Source organism: Mobula hypostoma, chromosome 4 (genome assembly GCF_963921235.1).
Source record: "Mobula hypostoma chromosome 4, sMobHyp1.1, whole genome shotgun sequence".
NCBI classification, from domain to species: Eukaryota; Metazoa; Chordata; class Chondrichthyes; order Myliobatiformes; family Myliobatidae; genus Mobula; species Mobula hypostoma.
In genome coordinates this window covers 173303445-173325564 of record NC_086100.1, presented here as the reverse complement: position 1 = coordinate 173325564, position 22120 = coordinate 173303445, and the positions used below count along the sequence as shown (strand labels likewise).

General features: G+C 42.7%; 1 long non-coding RNA gene across 1 annotated transcript in view; it reads right to left on the bottom strand.

Annotated features, from left to right (window-relative positions):
• Positions 1 to 844: 844 nt before the first annotated feature.
• Positions 845 to 22120, bottom strand: part of LOC134344978 (uncharacterized) — a 56463-nt gene continuing 35187 nt past the window's right edge. The window contains exons 2-4 of the long non-coding RNA XR_010017577.1: positions 4934 to 5038; positions 3674 to 3973; positions 845 to 1306 (exon numbers count right to left, since the gene is read on the bottom strand). This is a non-coding gene — a long non-coding RNA (uncharacterized LOC134344978). The remainder of the gene's footprint in view (positions 1307 to 3673; positions 3974 to 4933; positions 5039 to 22120) is intronic.

Sequence of the window (22120 nt, the reverse complement as noted above, 5' to 3'; positions counted from 1 at the left end):
GAAGAAGTACAGTCGATGTTTCAGACCAGCAACTTTGATGTGTGTTGCTTGAATTTCCAGCATCTGCAGAATTTCTGTTGTATGTAAATTTTGTGGATTTTGTAAAGGCTTTTGATTGCATCCACAGGGACAGCCTCTGGCAAATTCTCAGATCACATGGGATCCCTTCCAAAATTGTCCAGCGTATCCAGAGCTTCCATGCTAACTTCACCTGCACAGTTGTGGACTGCAGTTTGAGCTTTGAAGTCAAGACAGGAGTCAAGCAAGGCTGTGTGATGTGGGCAATGTTGCTTAACCTGGTGATTGACTGGGCTTTGGGACAAAAGGCAAAAGATAAGCGGAGAGGTATTAGTTGGACTCATTCTCTTCTCTAGAAGACTTTGACTTTGTGGATGATCTTGCATTATTGTCACATACACATCAGCATATGTAGAGCCTGTGTACCTTTGGTGGAAAGGTTGGGTTCAGAGTCACCCAGAGGAAGACTGAAACCATGACCCTCTGTGTAGAATCTCTACTTCCCATCAAGACAAATGGAGTTGACTTACCCAGCCCAGCACCAACAGATTCACCTACCGGGGCAACAGCATTCGGCAGAGTGGTGGGACCAAGTATGACATGCAGTGCAAACTCATCAAGTCTAGAAACACCTTCAGATGAATGAACAACATATTCAAAGGTTTCAAAGGTACATTTAATGTCAGAGAAATGTATAAAATATGCATCCTGAAATTCCCTTTCTTCACAACTATCCACGAAAGCAGAGGACTTCTCCAAAGAATGAATGACAGTTAAATGTCAGAACCCCAAAGTCCCCCCCAGCTCCCCCCCATGCATGCTCAGCAGCAAAGCAACAATCCGCCCTCCGCCACCAGCAAAAAATAGCATCAGCGCCCCCTCCCATCAAACACTCAAGCGTGCAGCAAAGCATCAATAATGACACAGACTTGCAGTACCCCAAAGTCTACTTGTTCCCCTGGTAGTCAAGCTACCACGGGCTCTCTCTCTCTCCCTAATAAGGGAAAAAGAGATGTCTCCATTTCACAGTGAGAGGGGAGACATAACAAACAGCTCACAGATTTACAATGTTAAGAGTCTGTTGCGTCGCCTTTTCTGAACTCAGGTCTCTGGGCACACAGCCAGAGACCTTCCGTCTCCCATGACACACCAATTTCCTGCAGAGGCACTGACCTCGACAGCCACAAAATCTCGAAACTCCAAAGGCGAGCTAATCTTCTAGGCCGTGTCCTTAACAGCCAGTTGTGAGACCCCGCAAAGAACCGAAGTCAGCATCTTCAACAGAACCCTGAAAGGGAAAGATGGAGATATTAAAGATGGAAATAGAGCTGTTTCCGAAGATACAAGCAAAGGAGTTGCCGTTAGGCGCCATTATCTCTCCCAAGCTCTGCATATGGGGATTAACCAAGTACAGCATCCACATCAAGGTGAATCTGTATAGCATCACACAGCCTTGCCAAGAGAATCCACTCTCTTGTACAGATCAGGATGCTAGCACATGACAGAGAATGACCTTGCCAAGCTGCCATCATTCTACACCATGAGCCTCCGGAAGATCCTCCATATCTTCTGGCCAAGAAAGATCTTCAACCACGCCCTACTCCTACTCGTACAGTGTCACCAAGAGCACATGGCCGCAGACATCATGTAGAAATGTTCAAGATGGATTGGGCACAGGATGAGAAGAGAGGCCATCTCCACCATCAAGGCCACACTTCTTTGGACCCCTGAAGAGCAGAGGAAACATGGGAGACCAAAGACAACTTGGCACCATACTGTAGAGGCAGAAACGAGGATATTGAATCACACTTGGGGCACCATAGAGATGATGGCCAAGGACAAACAGAGATGGAGGACCTTCAGTGCTGCCCTAAATGCTAGCAATAGGTAGTAAGTAAGAATAAACTTACTGATCCTAACCCTTACTAACCCTAACCCTAACCCTACGTATCTTTTAAACACAATAATTAAACTCGCCTCTGTTGCTTCCTCTTGTAGCTCATTTCATACACCCATTATCCTCTGTGTGAGAAATTTTCCCCTCGGGTCCCCTTTAAAAAGTTCCCCTCTCACCTCCAGCTTATGCCCTCTAGCTTGACACTCCCCTGCCCTGGAAAAAGACTGTTACCATTCAACTTATACATCCCCTCATCCACATTATTAATATAAATGACAAACAACAGCAGACTCAGCACTGATCCCCAAGACATACCACTGTCATAGGTCTCCATTCTGAAAAAAAATTTCCTGGACAGCCATTCTCTGACTTCTACTACAAAATCAATTTTTTAAATCTAATTAGCTAGCTCACCCAGCTTCTAACCTTCTGGGACCAGCCTACCATATAAGGGTTTGACAGAGGCCTTGCAAAATTTCAGCCAGATTATGTCTACTGTACTGCCCCTATCAATCATCGGTTTAAAAACCTCAATCAAATTCATGAGACGTGATTTCCCATGCACAAAGCCAGTGCTGCATATTCCTGATCAATTCTTGCCTTTCCAAATGCAGATAGATCCTGATTCTCAGAATGTCCTCCCGTAATTTTATCATCACTGACATTAGACTCCCTGGCATGTCCTTGCAACACAACTTAAATAAAGGTACAAAATTAGCTGCCTGCCACTCTTCTGTACCTCAGTGTTGACTAAAAATATCTCTGACAAAGATCCAAATATGTTTTCCCTAGCTTCCCACAATGTCCTAATTATCTAGATCTTGTTATAATCTCAAGCAACCTTCATAACTGTCCACTATTGGCCAGGCCCTCTGATTTAAGACTGCCAGCCACTCTGTAATGCAATATATTTGAAAACAGCCTCAGCTCATCATCACAACCTATGGGCTCACTTTCAAGGACTCTACAACCCTCATGTTCTCAGCATCATTTACTTACTTTTTATATTCTTTACATGATTTGTCTTATTTTACACATCGGTTGTAAGTTAGCCTTTGTTATTTATAGCTTTGTATAAATTCTATTGTATTTCTTTATTTTCCTGTAAATGTCTGCAACAAAATGAATTTCAAGGTAGTATATGGTGACATATAGGTACACTGAAAATAAATTTTCTTTGAACTTTGAACTTTGTACTTTCTTCCCTGAATTCCCTGCCTAGCATCTGTTAATGTAGAAACATGACCAAGGTACAATGCCTATGTTAATGCTATCTTTGGACTATAACAGAACCTACAGATTTGGACCAATGTGAGCATAAACATGGTGGAATATCTTTGTCCAGGATCTGTTCCCGGAAAAAAAATATATTTTTTGTGGAAACAGTTGACATCCTCTCATTTAAATTTAGTTTCTAGGGTAAATTCTGCAGGAGCCTTTTAGCTGCATCCCAAATTTAGTTTATTGATCGGTTTCACCAATGAAATTTAGTTTGAGATATTTCCATACTGGTCTGGTTCAAAATCCAATTCTTGGGAGAGTGCTTTACTCTCGTACCCATGCAAGAATGTCACTGACATTTTGACCAGGGTTTGTCATTCATCAGTTAGGGAAGACAATCTCCATTCTACCTTATCCTTTGAACTGCGTCCACTTTACAACTTCAGAATGCATCTGTTCCTTTTGCATTTTATCCTAAGAATGTAGGAAGCACAATCAGCTAAGCATAAAGAAAGCAGAATGCGAGATGACACCGACCTTTCACCTCCAGATAGATCTGTGGCTCTTCTCTCTGTCGGACATGATGTAGCTTTGTGCGAGATTTAGTGCCGGTCCACCTTTGAACAAGTTGCCACGGCAACACAAAGGTTCCTTCCCTTCAGCTGATCACTTAGAAATTGCCACCAACAAACCATAGCTGATCAAAGTCAGCAGAAAGCTTATCTCTCTCGGAGCTCTGCAGATGAGACTGATAAGATGAGGCCAGACTTGTCCAAGAGACCTGGGCTTGAATTGTGCCACGGCACTGGAGAATTTAATCTCAAACAATTCAATAACCTGGATTGAAAAAAAAACTTGTATCAAGAAGGTTGACAGTGGTAACTGAGAAATTACCAGTTTGTAGTTAAAAACCTAAATGATACACCAATGCCTTTAAGGGTCAGAAATCTTTACCGTGTCTGTTACTGACCAGACCCATAGCAGTATGGTTGACGACTACTGTTTTCTGAAATATTCTTAGCAAACCATTCAATTCAGGAGCAAGTAGGATGCAAGATAATGACAGCAATATAGAATATTTAAAAATGAAATTAACTATTAATTTGAAATAAAAATTGAAAAATCTGAAAGCACTTGCCGGAGGTGCTGTGTGCCGAGAGCATTCAGCATTTTCTGCTTTTATTTCAGAATTCCAACATCTGCTGTTTCTTTGATTTTAGGATTAGTTTGCTAAACACTGGTAGATGTTTGAAACGCTTGGGGCGGCAGGGTAGCGAGGTGGTTAACGTAACGCTATACAGTGCCAACGACCCGGGTTCATTTCTCGATGCTGTCTGTAGGGAGTTTGTATGTTCTCCCTGTGACTGCATGAATTTCCTCCAGATGCTCCAGTTTCCTCCCACGTTCCAAAGTCAAACTAGTTAATTGGTCACGTGGCTGTAACTGGGCGGCACAGGCTTGCTGGTCCAGAAGACCCTGTAACTGTGTTGTATCTCTAAATCAGGGGTACCCATCCTTCTTAATGCCATGGCCTCTTACCATTACCCAAAGCGTCCATGGACCCCAAGTTGGGAACCCCTGCTCTAAATTAAATGACATTTGAACGTTTTTATGTTATTTTATTTGGAGAGTTTCCCTTCCTGGTTTTGACCAGGAGAGTGTTGCCTTCAGCAGAGCTTCTGCCTCGCTTGGCTTTGGGCATTGTCTGTGTGGCTTTGCATCCTGTGACTGCTTGAGTTTCCTCCGTGTGTCCCACTTTCCTCCCATGCCCTAAAGTCATGAAGTTTGGCAGGTTACCTGATCACTGTAAGTTGCACCTGGGTGGGAGGTGATTGGTGGAACTTAGGGACGGGCGGAGTGGAGACCAGGCTGATGCTGATACATCCTGAGAGCGACCATTTTCTTGGAGGCATTACAGGAAAATAAAGAAATACAACAGGATTTATGAAAAATTATAAATAACAAATACTGACAAACAACCAACGTCCAAAAAAAGACAAATTGAGTAAGTAATAAAAAAAGTAAATAAATAATACTGAGAACATGAGTTGTAGAGTCCTTGAAAATGAGTCGATAGGTTGTGGAATCAGTTCAGTGCTGAGGTGGGTGACATTATCCACACTGGTTCAGGAGTCTGATAGTTGTAAGGTAATGAATGTTGGGTAATAACATTAGCTCACTGGTGTGAGGTAATGGGAATGCGGGGAGAACAAAATAGAATCAATATATATATGATTAGTCTAAGTGAGTGCATGATAGGTTTCTGAAGGCTGTCAGATGTGTTTCTGCGCTGAAGGTCTTTATGACTCCAAAAGAGGAACTTGAAAGGAAAATGTTACAATTACCATCAATAGATTATTTGATTGCACTTGGCTGTATACTTTTTCAGAGTGCAAGTGATGTTCAAATGCATCATCATTTCGAGTAGCCATCATTCAACTTGCAGAGAGATGTCACAGAGGCATGGCTGCCACTGGCATTGCAACATTCCTGGTGAGACCTCTCTTAAAAAGTTACTAATCACATACCTTTCAGGTCAGTTGCATAAGGTCATATGTGTTTGTGGCTGGATGTGGGGGATGCCTTCAGAATTCAAAAGACTGCCTCCTAGAAGTGTGAAATAGGCGCAACTGAAGCCAATAGCTTCCACATAAGTTGAGCAATGAACCAGTAGGTGCTCTGATCTAAAGTCCACTCCTGATGTGGGAACTTACTGCCCTGCTTGGCCTGTTCATTGAATATTTATGAAGGCACTTTCTACAGGACTGACTGCAGATGAGTAAAGTAAGTTTGCAGGATGAAATTAAATCAATGCTTTCCATTCACATGCAGTCTTACTTAGGCCAAGATTTAAAGCGACAGGAATAGATGAGATAGTGCTCTTCAAAAGATCCTCTCTTCCGCTAAACATAAAATGCATGGGATTTTCTTTGATCTTGTCATTGACTGATATTTCATATTCCTTCCTTGCCTTTCATGATGTCTATACTCCTGAGGGGCTTCCCCAGTATTTAGCTGTCTGTAACTGCCGTATGACTAACTTTAATTACCTGCCTTTAATTTTTCTAACCTTTGGTATCCAACTTTATGCAGGGTTTCTTGGATTTGTTGTCCTTATCATTCACTGTTAAAGAAAAACCCAATGACTTGGCCTCCACAGCCATCTGTGGCAATGAATTCCACAGATTTACCTTCCTCTGACTGAAGGAATTCCTCATTTCTGTTCTAAAGGGACGACCTTCTATTCTGAGGTTGTCCCCTCTGATCCTACACTCCCCCACTACAGGAAACATCCACTCCATGTCCACTCCATCTGGGCCTTTCAATATTCAGTAGCTTTCAATGAGATCTTCTAAACTCAAGCAAGTACAGGCCCAGAGCCCTCAAGCATTTGATGCCTAAATTCATCAGGGTGAATAACTAAAGTAGCTGATTATTAGGGGAATGTAGAATGTGGCCATTTATTGCATTGCAAAAGAAAATGTTTATGGACAATTGCATAATTTTGAAAGGTGTTTAAAGAAGCTCTCCACAAAATCAATTATTTGTCCCAATGTACAATATCATTATTTATTTGCTATTGAGACTGACATATTGCAAAGTACCTCTTACAATGATTGCTACCCTCTTGAATACCTACTTAATGCCAAATGCCACTTTAATGGAATAGTTCCCAAAAGGCCATGGTGTCATAAAGTAACTTATCGGAGGAGCAGATCTATTTCAGAAGCAATGTATGGGGGTGGTTATGTAGCTTATTTTAAGTCAAATTCCAAATAAAATTGATTGCCTCCCACTCATTTACACCAAATCTAGCACAGCATGCTTTCACAAAGTCTGTCTCAAAATAGAAACATACTGCAACACAAGAGTGGAGTTAGGGAACATAACAGGTGGCTTGAGTTGAAGAGAGGACTCAGTAACAAACCGTTTACCAATGAAGGAGACAATAGGATGATGTCACATATTGTTATTATTATTGATTATTGGCTTATTATTGTCTCCTGTACCAAGATGCAATGAAGAGCTTGTCTTGCATATTGTTTTTACAGATCAAATCATCGCACCGTGCATTGAGCTAGAGTAAGGGAAAACGATAACAATGCAGAATAAAGTGTAAAAGTTACTGAAAAAGGTACAGGAAAATGATAAAGTGGAAGATCATAACAAGGTATATTATGAGGCTGAGAGTCACAGTCTAATAACAGTGGCATAAAAACAGATGGTACGTGCTTTCATGCTTTTTAACTTCTGCCCAATGGGAGAGGGAAGAAGACAGAAATACTGTATACGTCATGTAAAATGGGCATAACCAGTCTATGCTGCTGTTTATACTTTATTTCAGCCTCTCCCAAATTTTACGCTCAAACCCTTAATTCCCTCCTTGACTTCCATCCATCTCTTATGCTCCAGAATGTGTTGATACAATTTGGTTCAACCACTCCTAATCACGTTCTGGTAACATAAGAATAATTAGCCTTTTGGTAAATTAGTCTACTTTTTCACTCTCCATGAAGTTCAAAGTAAGTTTATTATCAAAGTACATATACATATGTCAACATATGCTTGCTTGAGATTCAATTTCTTGCAGGCATTCACAGTAGAACAAAAAATATAATAGAATCAATGAAGAACTACTCAAATGACTGACAAACAACCAATGCGCAAGAAGAAATCAAACTGTGTAGATAAATAAATAAATAAATAATACTGAAAGCATATGTTGAAGAGACCTTGAATATGAGTCCATAGGTTGTGGAATCAGTTCAGAGTGAGTGAAGTTATCCACTCTGGTTCAGAAGCCTGATGGTTGAAGAGTGATAACCTGGTGGTGTGGGATTTAAGACTCCTCTGTACCTCCGTCCTGATGGTGAGAAGAGTGTATGGCCTGGATGGTGGGGGTCCTTGATGATGGATGCTGCTTTCTTGTGGCTGCACTCCTTGTAGATGCCCTCAGTAGTGGGGAGGGCTTTGCCTGTGATGGACTGGGCTGAATCAGCCACTCCTTGTTGGTTTTTCCATTCCATTCCCATCAAATTTGCCAATCAATAGAAAAGCAAAAAAAAACCTGCAGATGTTGGAAATCTGAAATAAAGAAAATGCACCTGATGAAAGGTTTCAGCTGAAATGTTAGCTCTGTTTCTCTGGCTTGAGTGCTGTCTGTTTTTAGAACACAGAACAGTACAGCACGATACAGGCCTTATGTCCTACTGTGCTGTGCCAAACCTTTAAACTTTTCTTTCTATGTCTGCCTCAATTGGTCTCTTTGTAGAGTTCCATAGTCAATTATCCTTCGGTGAAGATAAAATTGTCTCTAAGACCAGCACTGACAATGGGTCTTTCACTTCTAACATTACCTCTGGTTATTTTTTACAGAAACTGCTTGGCCTGCTTTCTATTTTTATTTTAGATTTCCTATATTTGCAGTTTTGATGTGATTTTGTACCTCCGATGCAAGATAAATGTGCTGGGTTAGATAAAGATTGCATTGGAAATTGGTTAAGAGGTGAGATGCAATCTCAGTGGCTCTCCATGTAGCTTTAGACCACCTGGACAACACAAACACCTGTGCCAGGATGCTGTTCGTAAGGTATAAGAGCAGAAGTAGGCTATTCGGCCCATCCAAGTCTGCTCCGTCATTCAATCATGGGATGATCCAGTTCTTCCAGTCATCCCCACTTCCCTGTCTTTTCCCCATTCCCTTTGATGCCCTGGCTAATCAAGAACCTATTTATCTCTGCCTTAAATGCACCCAATGACTTGGCTACCACAGTTGCTCGTCGCAACAAATTCCACTGATTTACCACCCTCTGACTAAAGTAATTTCTCTGCATCTCTGTTCTAAATGGACGTCCTTCAATCCAGAAGTCATGCCCTATAGCATTGACTATAACTCAGCACTTAATACCATCATTCCCATAATCCTGATTGAGAAGCTGCAGAACCTGGGCCTCTGTACCTCCCTCTGTAATTAGATCCTCGACTTACTAACTGGAAGACCACAATCTATGCGGATTGGTGATAACACCTCCTCCTCACTGATGATCAACACTGGTGCACCTCAGGGGTGTGTGCTTAGCCCACTGCTCTATTCTGTCTATACCCATGACTGTGTAGCTAGGCATAGCTCGAATACCATCTATAAATTTGCTGACGATACAACTATTGTTGGTAGAATCTCAGGTGGTGACGAGACGGTGTACAGGGGTGAGATATGCCAACTAGTGGAATGGTGCCACAGCAACAACCTGGCACTCAACATCAGTAAGACAAAAGAGCTGATCGTGGACTTCCAGAAGGGTAAGACAAAGGAACACATACCAATCCTCTTAGAGGGATCAGAAGTGGAGAGAGTGAGCAGTTTCAAGTTCCTTTGAGATCTCTGAGGATCTAACCTGGTTCCAATATATTGATGCAGTTACAAAGAAGGCAAGACAGTGGCTATACTTTATTAGGAGTTTGAAGAGATTTGCTATGCCAACAAATACACTCAAAAACTTCTGTAGATGTTCCAAGGAGAGCATTCTGACAGGCTGCATCACTGTCTGGTATGGAGGGGCTACTGAACAGGACCAAAAGAAGCTGCAGAGAGTTGTAAATTTAGTCAGCTCCATCTTGGATACTAGCCTACAAAGTACCCAGGACATCTTCAAGGAGTGGTGTCTCAAAAAGGTAGCGTCCATTATTCAGGACTTCCAGCCCCAGGGCATGTCCTTTTCTCACTGTTACCATCAGGTAGGAGGTACAGAAGCCTGAAGGCACACACTCAGCGATTCAGGAACAGCTTCTTCCCCTCTGCCATCTGATTCCTAAATGGACATTGAACTCTTGGACACTACCTCACTTTTTCTTAATATATAGTATTTCTGTTTTTTGTACGATTTTTAATCTATTCAGTATACATATACTGTATAAAGTATACTGAATAAGATTTACTGATTCATTTATTATCATTATTATTCTATATTATGTATTGCATTGAACTGCTGCTACTAAGTTAACAAATTTCACGTCACATGCCGGTGATAATAAACCTGATTTTGATTCAATTCTGATCAATACAAACTGGGCATTGGGGCATTGGGACAACATGGATTTGGGGAAGGGGTAAGAGATTTCTAAGTCAAAGTCGAAGTAAATTTATTAACAATTGGTTCAGGAGCCTCATGGATGTACGGTGCTAACTGTTCCTGAACCTGGTGTGGGATTTAAGGTTTCTGAATCTCCTGTCCGAAGCAGGTAGCAGGCAAATTAAGGTGAATCTTTTTCACCCAGGGATTAGTGAATATCTGGAATAATGTGCCTGAGAGGGTGGTGGAAGCAGAGTCACCAATTGCATTTATGAAGTGCCTAGAGAAGTACTTGAATCACTTACCATAGATGGTTACAGGCCACGAACTGGAAAATAGGATTAAGTCCATAAGACCATAAGGCATAGGGGCAGAGTTAGGCCATCTGGCCCATCGTGTCTGCTCCGCCATTCAATCATGGCTGATCCCTTTTCTTTTAATCTCCTGCTCAACTCCAGTTCCCATAAGACCCATACCGGTCTTATTCTGCTATATTTCACTGTTTCTAACAATGGTAGTGCCATAATTGTGGTATTAAACGTGAATGGGAATACCCGCAGGTTTTGGAAGACTTCTGCGATAGCGAATGCCGTTCCAGGTGATAGCCCGATCAGGAATGTGGTGTTATTGCCTGGGAGCTTCCATACCTTCAAGAATTTGTTGGGTGCCATCGGAACTTTGATGGATGGCAGTGGACTTAAGGAGATCCTGGAGACGGTGTACGGTGAAAATGCCATTGTACACATGATGAGTGGAAAGGCAGTGCAACGAGTGTTTCCTGGGCACCTGCTGGTGGATCAGTGTCTTATACGTCAGATTGTTGCTAAAAACATGGAGGATGACCCTGGATTTCAAGACGAAGTGGAGGAACTTGAGAGACTGTGCCGCTGGCCATCCGAATTATCTGAAGTCAGTCCGTCTCTACCTCCAGAAGATGCATGCATTGGAGGATGACAACCCTGAGGTTCATCAGAAGTTCCAGTCTGGGTTCCATGTAATCAGACGCAGCAGCCAGTACTGGCCTTGGCTTTGATCTTGTGATAGAGCAGACACTAACACGCTCACTAAAAAGTCAAGGCGGCCTAACGTGAGGAAGTGGGATGTCAGAGCACCAGAGAGCAGTTTGGACTATGTCTTCCACTGTGTCATCCTCTTACAACTTTGCCATGCAAGAGCTGACCGCGAGTAGTTACACAACAGATGAACAACAGAAGGAGTTGTCCACCTCCAGAGTGAGTAGAGATGAGGCTGACCTTGAAAACGTCACAGCAAAATTGGACTGTTCCACGCCATTTTCAGATGATAAATCATTGCACAACATCATCACAGGGGTTTATGCAAATGAGGATGTCAATGTACATGACCTGTTCGCAATAGGAAATGACATAGTTAAGAAGATGGACAGACACTCTGTTTTCTCGTATTCGCACAAAAGGAGTTCGAAGGTCAAGACACTGACATCCAGCAGGGCAGTCAAAGTTGCTGAAGACTGTACCATAGATCCAGCGTTGTTATTCCAGAGGTTCCTAGTTGTGTCACAGACAGGTGATCTCCGGCTAGACGAAGTGATGAACTATGAACTCTGTCCATATCCGAAGTCTCTGTCTGAAGCAAAGAACATCTTGTGCCAGCTGGATAAGCCACAACTGGTAGAAACGATAAAGAACAATGTCACTTCCAAGTCGGACAATGCTGTCACACAGACGGTCTCAGTGACAGATCACTATGTTCTAGATGGGGGATCACTTCTGCACCGCTTAAAATGGACGGAGGGGTGCACCTACAGTTCAATTGCATATGACTACACCTCATTCACTGTCAAACACTATGCCAGAGCCACTGTAGTGTTTGATGGGGTTGGGCCAAGCATAAAGGACTGTACTCATCAGCGTCAAAGTAGAAATTTGAAAGCGAACAAGGTAAACATTACATTACAGGGGCGACAAAATTTGTTGGAAGAAAGGAGGACTTCTAGTCAAATGAGGCAAGGGAGGGAAGGGGAGGGAACGTCGACTCAGACCATGAGTGGCCTGCGTCGGGCATTTTCATGCCTGGCAAGGCGCCGATTGGAAGTCTGTGTGAGGTGCCACTCCTCACACAGACACTGGAGCAATGTGTGGGTAAGTGCCTTGTTCAAGGATACAAACACACTGCCACAGCTGAGGCTCGAACTAGCGACCTTCAGATCACTAGACGAACCTCTTAACCACTTGGCCACGTGCCCAACAAGCAGGTAATTATCCAGCTCATCATGGAACGTTTGCGACAGAGAGGCTGCGAAGTGATTCAAGCTGAAGGAGATGCCGACATTGAGATCGCAGAAGCAGCCATCACTATGTCTGCTTGCAAATCTACCACCCTCGTTGGAGAAGACACAGATCTCCTTGTACTCTTGCTCTACCATGTAGTGGTAACAAACTGCACTGAACTCTATTTCCGCTCAGAGAAGGCAAAATCAAATGCCTATAATATCAAGGTCCTTAAGCAGATACTTGGAGAAGCAGCTTGTAATGATCTACTGTTTCTCCACGCCTTTACCAGATGCAACTCAACGTCCAGAGAATTTGGGATCGGAAAGAAGTCAGGGTTCCAAAGAATCATCAAGAAACAATAAGGAATCAGAGACTGCTCGAAAGTGTTCTGTTCACCAAAGCAAAGTCAGGATGTTGTGGAAACCACTGGCTGTAGGATAATGGTGGCATTGTTCAATGAAAATCAGAACGACTCCCTGGCATCTATCAGATATAATATGCTCTGCAAGGAAGTTATGAGAGCTAAGACTTTCATCACGCCTGAAAGACTGCCACCAACCACTTCAGCCTGTAAGTTTCACCCCCGGCAGACTTACTACCAGGTTATGGAGTGGATGGGCTGTAGTGATGAAACGGAGCCGTCTGAGTGGGGATGGAGGGTAGAAGGGGAAAAACTCATTCCAGACAAAAGGCCTGCTCCGGAGGTACTTATTCAGATGATTCACTGCAACTGTTCAGGAGGGTGCAATACGCTAAAGTGTACCTGCAGAAAGCATGAGCTGGAATGAACCAGTGCATGTGGGCACTGCCAAGATGGCAACTGTGACAATATGACAAATGAGCCAGTGATAGAAGAGGATGATGAACAAGACTGCATCTGAGAAGCTATAAGGTAGCATATTATGTGTCATGACATCAGTCATACTAGAGTTGTCCCTTAATTACGTCATTGATGATGTCATGATGTCAGTACAAATGCAACTTTCATTCCAGGAACTACTGTTATTTGAAAAATATTAGTGAAAAGAGAATCCATTAAAACATCAGGTTTAAAAAACTTGCAATTTGATGGATATCAGTCAGATTTTTGACGTTTTTCTGCTGGCAGCCATCTTGTTTTTTGATGTCATTTTTGGAGACTTTCCCGTGCGTCAAAATTGTCCAACTTTTGATATGTTGTTCTCCACATCGAATAGTACAATAAACAAATATAAAATGTTTTTTGCAATTTTTTGGGGTTAGGTGGTATATTGACCCACCTATATGCTTTTATACATTATATATCTCAAGATTCGGGGGGGGTAGATTTAGGACGGAGATGAGGAGAAACTGCTTTTCCCAGAGAGTGGTGAATCTGTGGAATTCTTTGTCCAATGAAGCAGTAGATGCTACCTCAGTAGATATATTTAAAAAGAAGGTTGGGTAGACAATTGCATAGTAGGGGAATTAAGGGTTATGGGGAAAAAGCAGGTAGATGGAGATGAGTCCATGGCCAGATCAGCCATGCTCTCACCGAATGTTGGAGCAGGCTCGATTGGCCAGATGGCCTAGTTCGCTCCTATTTCTTATATTCTTCTGTTTAACAAGGAAGTTGGAGGCCATTCAGTCCAGTAGGCCTATACAAGCAGAAGTTTTGCTATACCCTTGAAACTTTTTCTTTTCACATAGTCCATCAACTCACTTGCTGATGCATTTTTTTTGTCATTGATCACTAACTGGATCCAGGATTTCAGGAGTAATTATGGGAAGAAACAGGAATGCATTGAATCCATCCTTGAGCATGTAATAGGTGCAAAATATTTCCAATACTTCAGTGAGACTGCCTGTACCCAATATGCTAAATTCATAAGGCCTTTCATTGACATTTCATTTCCAACTGGCATTATGCCCTATAGGTATGTAAATTAACAGCCTGACACCCATTGTGTGTCACATAATAAATTTGTAGGTGCTGAGCAGGGTTTAATGTGAGACTGTCTCATTCAGAATTCTTCAAAAAACATCCACCTGCCAATGAGAGATAGAGGACTTTAATTGTCCTGGTAGTCTAAGAGGCCATTCGTTTCACAAGTGTCCCCAACCCTAAACGGATTGTGTGTTCTCTAATTCCTCCACCTAGACTGGACTCTTCGCCCTGAGGATCATATTGATGGAAGGAGTTTCTATCGATGTTCAGACTATTTGAATCTCAGCTAGAAGATCATTCTTGAATAAAACTATTTCATGCCGTGGTATAACTGATGTCTGTGATACCTCTGACAGGCTGGGAGTGATATCCATTTTCAACCCATGACATATGGTGACCATATTAAGCAATGTTTTCTTCAACAAATGACAAAATAATTTAATGCAGAGGTTGTCCCAAAATTCTGCAAAATATTTTCAGAAATCCTGACATGAAAGATGTATGATTGTAAGTTAATAATTATGAGGTCATTGCGCAGTGGCACCGTTGTAAAGTTGCTGTCACACAGCAACCTGAGTTTAGTCTTGCTCTCCGTACTCTCTGTATAGAGCTTCCTATGTAACTGCCTGGGTTTCCTCTGGGAGCTTCATTTTTCTCTCACATCTCAAAGTCCATAAGACCACAAGATATAGGAACAGAATTAGGCCATTTGGCCCATCGAGCCTGTTCCACCGTTTCATCATGGCTGATCCATTTCCCTCTCAGCCCCAATATCCTGCCTTCACCTCATTACCTTTCATGCCCTGATTAATCAAGAATCTATCAATCTCTGCCTTAAATATATTCAATGACTTGGCCTTCACAGCTGCCTGTGGTTAAAGAAACTCCCCCTCATCTCTGTTCTAATTGGACGTCCCTCTGTTATGAGGTTGTGTCCTCTGGTCTTAGACTCCCCACCATGGGAAACATCTTCTCCACCTCCACAAGATATGAGGGTAGGTACATTAATTTGTCACTGTCAAATAGCCAGAAGGTGGCTGGCAGAATCCAGGGAAGTTGAGGGAAATGTGGGGAGAATAAAATGTAATTAATCCAAAAGGGTTGTCACAGACTTGATGGGCTGAAAGGCCTTTTTTTTCTATTTGCATGTTATCTCATTAATATGAATGATAGCCTGAGACCTGACCTGTTTCTAACATTTTTGGTGGCATGACAGAGTCCACTCCACAAATAATAAAAGGATAATTATCAGAGATGAGATGTAAGCTCGAGCATTGCAAAGTTATATTGCTATAAAAGATTCAATGAAATTAATCACACTTAAATTAATTGGGAAAGGTGACTACACATTAACAACTTTTAAGGCAGTTTAAGAGACCATGATTTATCGAGCATGAACTGAATGTAAGAATGTGAAAAGATGTAACTTTCTATTAAAGTCCCACAACAGGCTTTGCGGTTTTATGCTTCATGTAGTCCAGGTTCCTTCCTATATTTCTATATGGCTTTCACTCTGAAGAACTCTCTTCTTAGAAAAAGAGGAAATTTGGGCTAGTGGTCCCCTATATTGCGATGTGTAAGGATTTGCACAGTCCTTACCCTATCAGCACCCTTGCCATCATATACTGGAGACCTCATAGAAAACGCAGAAAAGGATTGCAGGCAGTTTGGTGCTACTTGTTCATTCTACGATTGCAGCATCCATCCAGGGTTAACTGAGTTCATCAGGGGGAAGCCAGAAAATTAAGTGATTGGCTCCACATCAAACTAGCCTGGAGCTCCTGTGAGGCAGGTGGACTGTGGACTGGAGCAGGTGCAGGTGCAGGCAGGTGTTCTGCAGGTGAACCTGAACTAGTAAACAATGGATACTGTGCCACAGAACATAGTACATAGAAGGATACCTCACAGTATAGTCTCTCCAGCCTGTGATGTTCTGCTGACTTTTAAGCTACTCTAAGATCAATCTAACTCTTTCTTTCTACATTCTATCACCTATGCGCCTAAGAATTTCCTAAACATCCCTAATGTTCCACGTACCCACCACTCGCTGTGTTGAAAAGAGCTTTTTTCTGACATCCCCTTCCATACTTTCCTCCAATCATCTTAAAATTATACAGGTTAGAATTGTCTACTAGGCCATCTTTTACACCTTTATCAAGTCACCTTCGCTCCAGAGAGAAAAGTCCCAGCTCAGTTCAATTACATCACAAATGTAGACCTGAAAAATGAGTGCATTGCAAGAAACATGAATTGGTGACAGGAAAATCTATGGAAAGGCTGCATCCAGTTGTGGCACGGTAGCATTGGGCTTAGTATAGTGTATGGGGTGTCAGGGAGGGGTAGCACCTCTGGTGGGGGAACATGTCGCATCCTTTTCAGGGCGGTTTGTCCACCTTTGGTCCCCACCTGTCACTCAGCTCTCACCTGTGGCTCCCTGTAGCTGTTTGTATGTGACAGCGGCCACACCCCAGGTAACGGCTTTGACAAGCCAGCTAAACCAGGTGAGGGTAGCTGACGGGACTCAAACCCTCAGTGAGATAGGGAGTTGTCTATCCCAGCATGTGAAGACAGACTCCGGCGGATTGAGTGGACGAGACCAATGGAAGGTCCAACGGTCAAGAAGGCGGTCTCTGCAAGTGTCGTGGAACGTGTAGAGCAGGACAAGACACAGAAGACGTCCTGGTCATCCACTGTGCCTAGTCCCATCTCTAGTTGTCTCTACTCTGTCTTGCCACTGGATCCAGATGGGAATTGGGAAGAGAGAGCAAGGCTGATGCTGCACAACTCCCCCTCACTTTAATCCAAATCACGCGCTAGTCCCGACACCATCATAATGGTGTGAGGTCCTCATCGACGTCAACGATGGATGAGCACAATAGTGCTTTACATCGTCAGCAACCTAGGTTCAATCCCCACCACTTTAAGGAGTTTGCACGTTCTCCCTGTGACCACGTGGGTTTCATGCAGGTCTCTGATTCCCACGCACCCCCCTGCCAAATTCCAAAGGCGTACTCTCAGGATTAGTAAACATTGGGCATGGTATGTTGCCACTGGAAACATGGCAACACTCGTGGGATGCCCCAGCATATCCCTGGATGGTGTTGGTCTTTGACACAAAGGACGCATTTCACCTCTATGTTTTGATGTACATGTGACAAATAAAGCTAATCTTTAAGGAGTCACAGGTACAGTAGATCTGCTGTACAGACTTTATAAAACAAAGTACTGAGTACAGGAAGCAGAATGTTATGTTGAAATTGTATAAGACGTTAGTGAGGCCTAATTTGGAGTATTGTGTGAAGTTCTGGTCATCTACCTACAGGAAAGATAATAATAAGATTAAAAGAGTGCAGAGAAAATTTACAAGGATGTTGCCGGGATGGGAGTACCTGAGTTATAGGGAAAGGTTGAACTGGTTAGGATTTTATTTCCTAGAGCGTAGGATAATAAGAGGGGATTTGACAGAGGTATACAAAATTGTGAGAGGTATAGACAGAGTAAATGCAAACAGGTTTTTTTCCACTGAGTTTGGGTGAGACTCGAACGAGAGGTCATGGGTTAAGGGTGAACAGTGAAAAGTTTAAAGGGAACATGAGGGGGAACTTCTAGACTCAGACTCAGATGGTGGTGCAAGTGTGGACTGAGCTGCAGTGGAAATGGTAGATATAGATTTAATTTCAATATTTAAGAGAGTTTGGGTAGGCACTTGATTGGGTGAGGTATGGAGGACTATGGTCCATGTGGAGGTCGATTGGACAAGGCAGAATAAGTTTGGCACAGATTAGATGGGCTGAAGAGCTTGTTTCTGTGCTGTAATGTTCTAAACTCTATGACTCCACGACTCCATTTTGTATGAACCTGGAGCATTCTGAAACCATCTTAACACAGGGCTTAGTGTAGCACCTGGAGCCTATTCTTCAGAGGCCATGTATGGCAGCCAGCTAAATGGCGCAGCATCTGATGAGTGCGGTCACAACTGTGCTGAATTACGAGCTCCCATTGCTCAGAGCTCGGAAGCTACAGTAGAACTGCAGACTGCTGCCATGCAAGATCTAGTTGCTGTCATCATGATAGTGAATTAGAGAGTGCAGCAACCAGCGGATTGTAACAAAGGGTAGACAAAGGTGTACCGGAAGCAGGAAGAAAATTAACACAGAAGGTGATAAGCTTGGAATCATCTTCTTATCAGCAGTTTGGATGTGAATTTAGTGTGTTTGAGAAGGTGACAGTGGCCCTTCAGGAATCTCCTCAATTCTTCTAGTAGGAGAGAGGTTGTGGATTTGTGAGGTGCTGGTCAGGTAACCTGTCTGAGTATTTGCAGGGCATTTTTCAGGTGTATTTCAGAGACGGAGAGAGCCAACGTTTAAGGTAGGAAATGGGGTTTCAGTCAAGCTCTTGATGATGCCAAGATTACCCACGGTAGCATTGCAGTTAGCACAATACAATTACAGCTCCGGGAGTTCTGGAGATCAGAGTTCAATTCTGGCGCCATCTATAAGGAGATTGTACATTCTCCCCATGAACAGTGGGGGTTTCCTCCAGGTGCTCCTCGCACATTGCAAGGACGTATGGGTTAGGTTTAGTGAGCTGTGGGCACGCTATGTCGGCGTTGAAAGGATGGCAGTGCTTGAGCATTGCTCAGCACGATCCTCATTGATTTGACTTGACGCAAATGACACATTTCACTGTATGTTTCGATGTACATGTGTCAGATAAAGCTAATTTTTAAATCTTTTCAGTTGCCCCTTGCAAGTTCTGCTCAGGTATAGTTTTTTGCTGAGAAACCTTCTCCCTACATCCTCTCTCAGTTTGTCGTACTCTCTGTGCCTTCTCATATTCCTTTAGACATGCTTAAGAAAGGCGGGAGCAACTGGTTTGTATTAAAGCACCGCAGTTAGCCAAAAATAATGCTTAGCATATGACTCCCTTCAAACTTTTGCAACCATAGAAATCTCCAAACGCTTGAAGAATTGTGGTAACAACCAAAAGAATTTCCTGCATCCATTTTGCAGGTGGTGATATGTACTGTTAGGCTTTGTGAGGATAAGAGACCAAATTAGCAGCAGTATTAATCTCCAAAATGGAGTCAAATAAGCATTGCCCATTGACTGAGGTGATGAGTTGCCTGCTTTACTGCGTCATTCTAACTAACAGAAATCTGTGGCAGTTCTCCCTCTAGATGTCTATGCATACGTGGAGGCCACTTTGAGGCCCAATGAATCTCATAAAGTCAAAAAAATATGCATTACGCGTTCAAATTTAACACGACTTAGGTGGTTTCTCTTCAGACACCACACTTACTGGACTAGACTCGGATGTGATAATGATAAGTTATCAGCTGCAAACTATATTGATCGGCCTATGTATCTTGTGATTTGAAAGGGCTGCTTTTCTTGTTTGTAGTTTCCTCCATTATATTCCACCAGTTTATTGTCAGCATGTCTGCTGAAATATTTGCAACAATCGTGGCCATGCTGTAATGAGTTTACTCCTTCCAGGAGGATTTTTTAAAAATATGCTAGACATAAGCCTCCTTGAGGCAAGCGAGCCAGCAAGGGAAAATAAATTATTTTCCAGACTGTCTTCTGCAAACTGGGTGACAAATAGCTCTGCGAGCCGGTCAGCTTCCAGCTAAGCTGATGTTACAGAATATTGCCAGAAGGGAATGGCCATCTCTTTCCTGTGAGAAGGGAACTATGATTCCATGGATATAATTTCTTCAGAACTCAAACTGGCATTGATTGCAGCCCACAAGAAAGTGAAAGCCAGCTGTTACAATATTTTCACCTTTCTGACAAGGGACAAAAAAAATTCAGAGAGGAAGCTAGAAATTAAAAAAAAGAAAGCGACAGCATCACGCTGGGAGAAGCAGCAGCTGGTGCATTGTGTGCGACTAAACTCTATTACCGCAGTGACAACACAATCATCTCGGCAGCAGTTTGCTGCGGGTGTGAATGGAACAAAGTACAAAAGCGCGATGGATGTCACGGCGATATCATCATTTCTGATTATGAGGCTGAATGAATATTGATAGGCCTGGCACCTAAGTAGCTGAGAGATCCTTTCAATTCGAGCCTCAGTACAAATGTACACCGCATTTAACAAACGAAATTCGAAGCAGTTAATCCAATAAGGAATAACACAATGCAATAAAAGGGCTAATTTGTGATATGAAACCCTGCACCATATATAGAATAATGGATACCTTGAAGGGAGATCTGCAGCTCTAACACAATCAGGAGGACCAGGTGATGTCATGCATTGTGAGAATAGGCCCCTAATCATTTAGGACCATTACTAGGCCCGCATGCAGACATTTTGTGACAGGGTTTTTGTCCCCTTTTCTCAGCATGAAGAAAATGGCACGCCAAGCTTGAGGACACATTCTAAAAATACTGGTATCACTTTTCTCTGTGCTTCCTTTTTACACCAACGCTGAAAAAGAGCAATCGTTGGCACACTTTTTGAGGTCAGAACTGCATTAGGCTGCAGGGCGCAAATGTGATGCAGGCAGAGCTATTGTTATCCAGTGGAAGAACAGTAAAACCTGACAGGTCTTTGAGATCTTAGCACCATTGTTAAACATTATTGAATTTACAGATCTTCAGTGGAATTTACAGATCTTCAATTTACAGACCTTCAATAATACTGGGATTTTTAGTCCCAGTATTAATGTAGAAAGTAATGTCTCCTGATGTGCCGTGTTAGTGCCAGAATGTGTGGACACACTTGTGGGCTGCCTTCCCCCCAGCACACCCTTGGGTGTGTTGATTGTTAATGCGAACGACGCATTTTAATGCACACGTGATAAATAACCTTCAATCTTGAATCTTGATGCAGACACAGTGAATTTACCAACAGTAACCACATCAGTGCATAGACCTAGAGCTGCCACAGCAAGTAGTCAGACACTTTCACACCCTCAACTCTGTGAACTATTGGTGACAATAATGTCCGCTTTTCTGTGAACCATCTCCAACTTGCTGGATCTTTGCAAGCTGCTATGCAGAAGCTCAGCCATCCGAAACACACAGCACAGCAGCAGCTGTTCAGAGTAAGAAGTAAAATATCACACTGGCATATTTTCTTCTACATGCATTTTCATAGATCTGGATGAGTTTTAGCTCTTAAAATCCAACGGTGCATTTTCAGCCTTTCGGCTCCTGTGATACTGGAATTAGCCATCAAACCAGCCTATCAGCTTCTGGGTTCCTGGGCTGCACTGCCAACCTGTTGGTCCCTTTTGCACACGGAACAGTGACGGATCATGTTCCTTTTACAAATTGAGGTGGCCTGCGTTCCATAATACAAACACAAACGTAAAACAGTCTTTGCTTTACACACGGCTTGGCGATGGACTGTGTTCTATCTACACACAGAACAGAGAAGAACCATAATCCCTTTAAATAATAGACTGAAGTTCTATTAACACACATGATGGATAGCATTATTCACACAGTTATGTGATGCATTGCATACTTTTTTCACATTAAGAAGAAACCATCATTGTGTTGTGTAAAAATACAGATGGACCTTATCAATAAGACCATAAGATCTAGGAGCAGAATTAGGCCATTTAGCCCATTGAGTCTGCTCTGCCATTTCATCATGGTTGATCATTTTCCTTCTCAGCCCCACGTGTGGCAACAAATTCCACAGATTCACTCTTCTACGGCTGAAGAAATTCCTCCTCATCTCTGTTCTAAAAGGAAGCATCTCTATTCTGAGGCTATGTCCTCTGGTCTTAGACTCCCCC